General features: G+C 44.1%; 1 protein-coding gene across 2 annotated transcripts in view; it reads left to right on the top strand.

Annotated features, from left to right (window-relative positions):
* Window positions 1-281: 281 nt before the first annotated feature.
* LOC119275665 (50S ribosomal protein L27-like) overlaps window positions 282-6341 on the top strand; it is an 8368-nt gene continuing 2308 nt past the window's right edge. Inside the window, exons 1-2 of one of the 2 annotated variants that reach the window (XM_037556557.1) lie at window positions 282-460; window positions 3958-4030. The gene's annotated coding sequence lies outside the window, so the exon portion shown is untranslated. The remainder of the gene's footprint in view (window positions 461-3957; window positions 4031-6341) is intronic. The other variant, XM_037556556.1, reaches the window with a different exon arrangement.

Below are 6341 nucleotides of genomic sequence, written 5' to 3'. Positions count from 1 at the left end.
TGCGCAGTGGTTGTCAGGTAGCAAAGTACTGGTGGGCCTCCCGATACGGATGCATCGAGCGGTTGAGGCGCGGCCGCCCAATGTCACCAAATAGTGGTCGGCCGCTTTTTAGATTTTAGGTACTATTTGTGTAACCCAAGTTCCCCCTCACTCCCTTTGTTCTTCAAAACCTTTAGGCCTCGTTTGATACGAGGGGAGAGTATTAACCTCGCGAGGCCCAGAGATGGCCCATTTGTTTCGCGTGGTTTGCACGACCCATCCCCCTTCGATCCCCGTCGACCCCCTCCTAACCACGTGGTTCTCAGCCCTCGAGGGGGGACTCAAGCATTTGGAGGAAACGAAGCCGCCGCCGCCGCCGCCGCTCACTCAACGCGTCGCCGCCCAACTCCTCCTCAAGACGCTGCCGCCCGCCGCCTCGACGCCGGTGTACCCCTCCGGCATACTGGACGTCTCCCCGTCGGTAAGTCCTCGCCTGCCCTCGCCTCGCCTCGCCTCCCCTCCTTTTCCCTCGTCGTGTAGGTTTCTTCCATCGGCCCGGCCACTGCTGCCGCCTTGTCCTCCGTGGCGAGCTCGCCAAGCACGCCGTCTCCGAGGGCAACAAGGCCGTCACCAAGTTCACGTTAGTCTGGTTCGGTCTGTTCGTGATGCTTTTAGTGATGGATCGAAGTTGCTGAATGATTCCCGCCTTGTCCTCCGTGGCGAGCTCGCCAAGCACGCCGTCTCCGAGGGCAACAAGGCCGTCACCAAGTTCACGTTAGTCTGGTTCGGTCTGTTCGTGATGCTTTTAGTGATGGATCGAAGTTGCTGAATGATTCCAGAACTGAATTTCTGAATCTTTTTGGTAAACTGAGACTTTGAAAGGAATGATTCATTTCTGCTGTGATGTACTCCCTCCGTTCCTAAATATTTGTCTTTTTAGAGATTTCAAATAGACTACCACATACGGATGTATATAGACATATTTTAGAGTGTACATTCACTCATTTTGCTCCGTATGTAGTCACTTGTTGAAAACTCTAGAAAGACAAATATTTAGGAACGGAGGGAGTAATTATCACTATAATCTCTGCCATGCGATTGTGCCTTTTAGTAATATACACACAGATTCTAGCTAGGTTGTTGATCCACCCACAAGGGTGTACTTCTAAATTAGGTGCAGTACCCACCAGATTATTCAATGGCCCCATTTAATTGTTTGTTGTCACTGAGCATTGCCGTTGTGATGATCATTAACCTGGTTTGCCAATGCTTTGTTCGCTCATTGGTGGTAACTGAATTTGTGCTGCTCTTGCAAAACTGAGATTTCGAAAGCAAGAATAAAGCTTCGCCTGCTCTTAGGTTTAGTTACTTTGGTGGCTGTTGACTCTAGTTATCTGCAAGTCATTGAAGTACTGGTGCTGGATGGAAGTTGTCCAATTGTCGCTTGGCTCTTTGGCTGTAAGAACTGAATTTGTGATTCTTCTTGTAAACCGAGACTTCGAAAGTAATGAAATTATTTCTACTATGATGTATAGTTGTTACTAATCTCTGCCATACAGTTGTGCTCCTTATAGTAGTAGTAATAAATAATGTACAGTAAGATTTTAGGCCGATGATTCATTTTGCTGATTCTAACATGACTTGGAGATGTACTGACTACAGATTGCCGTATGGATGGAAAGTTGTATTATATCAGATTTGTCAAGTTTTTACTGAATTTTGTTTCCAGGGCAATATATAATTGTGAGCTTTTAACACATTTTAAGAATTTTAGAAGTCCAGCCCTATTCTTGTTAGTTTCAAATGTGCTTTGCTTCACTTTGGAAGATGTCAGTTGCTTCAATTTGAACTCTGTGATCTGCTCGAGATTTTTTTTGTTGTTGTTCTGAACCTTGTGTTTTTGCCTTTGACGATTTTGTTGAATTCACCATTGACCTAAGTCTTGGTTTAATTCCATCATCATGTTGTACATGTGTACTACTTTTTCTATTAAATTATTTTGATCAGATGTTTGGGTGCCAAATGATAACAGGAGATGTGCAGACTAAGGATGGAAAGATTTTATTTGACCAGATTGGGTAACTTCACAATGAATTTTCTTTTCAGGGGCAGGATCTCATTGGGAGCTTTAACACCATTTACTCGTTTGAAAATTCAGAAAGTCAGCCCTATTCTAGTGATTCTGTACACAATCTAACCCAGTGCTGATGGTGACACTTTCATGGTCTGATGTGGGGTTATGGAACTTCGAAATATACCTGATCGTTGCTGTTTTATTTCATATAATTCCTTGTCATTGTATCAGTTGATGAGATATTAATTTCAAGTCATGCAAAATTATGTTTCTGCTGGGAAAATCTGTTACTAAATTATTCCCCTGTAGCAACTTTGTCTCATTTTTATTAGGTGACCTTTACAAATTTGTAGCAAGGATATAAGGGGTGTTAGTTACATTGTAAAGATTGGATTTTTAAATGTTCTACAACATGTTATGTCAATATGACAAACCATGCCTACCAAACAGAAATTTTAAACAAAGAGGATTGTGAATGGAGGGGTTTTGGGTATGCAAGGGGTTTTGAGGGGATTGGGTGGAAGGAAGGGATTCACCCAATCCCCTGAAATCCCTCCCTCTCCAAACCTCCCCAATCCACTTCTACCAAATAAAGTCTAAGGCCTCGTTTGGTACGCGTGGTTTGGGGGGGATTCAAGCCGATATTCCTTGCGCGGCCCAGAACCCGCGGAAAACCCCGAGAGCCCGTTTGATAGGCGAGGTTGGAACTGTTGTCTGTATGTGCTGTGACCATGGAGCAAATTTGATGTTGGAACTGTTGTCTGTATGTGCTGTGACCATGTGCTGATATGCCTGGTGCTTGCTTCTCTTTTGTATGGGTTGGTTGAATTTAACCGAAAGTTATCTGTTGTTGGATGATCTGCTGTATGTTGCATTTCCAGTGTGTAATTGGCAACTTGCAGTTGTTTAGCTGAATTTTGGAGTTACTATTGTTCTATATAATTCATTGGTTAAGTTTGACCGCTTGTTCTTTGCACTGCTGCTGCTAAAGTTAGAAGTTACCTGTTCTCTGGGAGACTATTGAATTCTCTTATTTTCAATTCTCTCAGAATTGTTTTGAATGGTTGAATAAGAGCCAAGTATGTGCTTTCTCGGGTGTCAGCCAGCCTAAACTTATCTTTGCTTGACTGTTTTGCTAATAGATTAATCTATCGGTGCAGTGGTATGTTCTATTTGAAATGGAAACTTATACTGTGCAGAATATTCTTCTGTTCGTTTTCTTGGTTGTTAGTAAATCATGGCGTCTTTCACTAGTTCTTTCAGAAGTAGGTTGCAGATTACAGGTTGGCCAGTTAGAAATTGCTTGAATGGACCAATCAGGAAATATTTTTGGATCCCACAAGTCAATGTTGTATAGCAGAGAATGTTGATGCTTAGTGATCAGCCCAACACCTCACCTTATAAAATGGTGGTCAGTTTCCTCTCGTCTCTGAACTACTGGGTCGCTTTGTAAAGTCTGTATTGACTCGCCAGAGTTTTGCCGCAGCTTTCGTTTCTGTTTACTGCTGTCTGATGTCGCTATGTGTAGAATCAAAGCCTTCACCTTCTCTGTTGGCTGCTGTTTGATGTGTAGAATCTAACATCTTGATTAGTGTAGTATCAGCAAGATACAGCTGTGCATATTTTGCAAATCTTTACACAGACATTCTTCAACTGGTATAACTTCCTCTGTATTTAGATTGATAGTATGTCTGGTCCTAACTGTTAGGCTGTGTAAAATGACAGTTCGCCAGATTATATAGATACTGCGAGTTCATGTTTTGAGTCTGTACTTGATTGCAAATTGGAGTATTGCCTGAACTGAAAGATATGATATGATGTAACCTGATTGGAATATACCTGATTTTCCCTGTTTCATTTTTAATTACTGATTGGGAGGTTCTGATATGTTCTTATTTTGACAGCCAGCAGCCTGGGTTCTTGTTGGGGTGGACAAGTTGCCTCCATCTTGGGATCCAATTGTCACGCCTAAGTTCGGTAATTTACACAAGCTTTTTGGCCCCTAGAACTTGTTTCTTAAGTCTTAATCAAAGTACTATATCCTACTTGATAGCTCTTGTAGTCTTATCATTCTGTCCTCATGATATGAAATCCATACCTTGTTTCGAAAGTCTTAACCGAAGTACTATAGCCTACTTGATGGCTCTTGTAGTCTTAATCATATATATACATATATTAATTACCGAACAAGTGACCAGGGGATATTGTTTCTGAAACAGAGCCGTTGTTTCAGGAAGTTATGACGGGGTCAGCCGATGCGGTTTGTTAGATCTAATGGCTGTTAGTGCTCGCATCGAACGGACCTCGGTGCGGCGGATAATTCTAATACATCCGCCGGCCGGCGCCTAGCGCCGTCCTTTATGTTTTCGAAAATTAAGATAACTATGGGAAATGATTAGCATCACCCGACAGATAACGACCTATGCGTCGTCCGCCTCCGTGGCTGTTGGATCTGATTTTAATCAGATGGCTAGGAGCAACGTACTACCTAGGCTAGGTTCCGCAACTGAGTCATTGTTGTAATATCCCCCACCGCAACAACTGGTGTGTTGCGGGATCTGGATCTGGATCCCCACGAGAGCAGTGATCACCCATGCTCCTCCCGAGCTTCCCGTCAAGGCGGCGCCTCCTCGCGCTACTTCGACCGCCGCCGGCAACACGCCGACGAGCCGGCCGCCTCCATCATGAACGTCGACCGTCACGGTGCGACCGAACTCAAGCTGCATCTGCCGTCCCGGGGAAGCATCGGTGTCCGCGTCCACCGCTAGGAGCTACGTCCATGTCCCGCCATCCCGAGGGAGCATCAATCTTTCTTTCGGTCAACGTGGTCGCTGCTTGCTGGTAGCTACAACGAATTCCTGCAACAAGGTCTCTGTTGCAGAAAAAAATTTGTAACAAGACCTCTGTTACAAAACAAATTAAATTCCAACGAGGCCTCTGTCGTCAAAAATTATTGCAACAAGGCATCTGTTGAAAAAAACTGTAACACGACATCTGTTGCAAAAATAATCTGCAACTTGACCTATGTTGCAAAATTTTCTGCAACATAATCCATGTTGCGGAAATTTTCTGCAACACGACGTGTGTTGCAGTGATAGAAAGTGCGGAAAAACTAACGCCCACACGTGTGGGCGTTTGCACATCGCCCACACGCCTCCATCACCACTCATTTTGCCACGTATGAACAGATGACATCAACATAAATCTTTTTGGTTTTCGGCTTAAAAATATTTTATCTCCTAATGAGAAAAGCGAATTAAAAATCCGTTTTCACCATTAAATCCGTCTCGACGAGATCTTCAAAACTAGACCCCATGTTGATATGTTTCGACGAAATTTTTTTTTGCCCAAAAGTTGCCATGATGTTTACACCGTAGTTGCCATGGTGCTTAAACTAAAGTTGCCATGTGGCAATTTTAGTTTGTAGATCATGGCAAGTTTTTGATGATGGCAATTCCAGTATTTTGACCATGAAAATATTTTTTTGCATGAACCATGGCAATTTTAGTTTATGGTGCATGGCAAGTCTAGTTTCTTAATTCTCCGTTTTATAGTATGTCAAAATTTACTTTTTAATATAGAAGAAAATAGCTGAAACATAACATGGCAACTTTAGTGTAAACATCATGGCAATTCATGTGCAATAGACATGGCAACTTTTAACAAAAAAAAATCGTCGAAATATATTGATATGAGATCTAGTTTCGAAGATCTCGTCGCGAGGGATTTAATGGTGAAAACGGATCTTCAATCGGATTTTTCATTTAAGAGATAAAACATTTTAAAAACTGAAAATCCAAAAAGATTTCCACATGCATGCATGCGGTGACATGGCGTAGTCTGTATGTTATAGGGCGTGTGGACGGTTTTGGCTCTCACCACACGTGTGGGCGTTAGCGTTGTCCTAGAAAGTGACCCTCCATCGCTCCATCCGTCAGATCGAACAGCTTGCGAGGCGGCGGGTCTTTCAAAATGATCCGCGGGCTGACCGACGCCTTAGCAGCGCCCAAAAACTATGACTAAATGGGCTGCGCCATGACCGGCCCACTTAGGTTTGCCCAGCAGCGTAGGAACAAGGTCTCGTCCTCGTCTCGCTCCACCAAGGCGACGATCCATTCCCTGGCGCATCTGTGCACAAGCGCGCCGCCGCTGCCGGGAGCCGCCTCCACCTCCATTGCCCGTCGCCTGTCGCCTCAGCTCTTCCCCCGTCCGCAAGCAAGGTATCTTCCCCGGCCAACTCTCCTCGGTCTTCCCCCGTCCTCAATTGCTTGCTGCCGTCTGCCGCTGC

This window comes from Triticum dicoccoides, chromosome 3B (assembly GCF_002162155.2).
Source record: "Triticum dicoccoides isolate Atlit2015 ecotype Zavitan chromosome 3B, WEW_v2.0, whole genome shotgun sequence".
Lineage (NCBI taxonomy): Eukaryota > Viridiplantae > Streptophyta > Magnoliopsida > Poales > Poaceae > Triticum > Triticum dicoccoides.
This window is presented reverse-complemented; position numbering and strand designations above follow the sequence as displayed.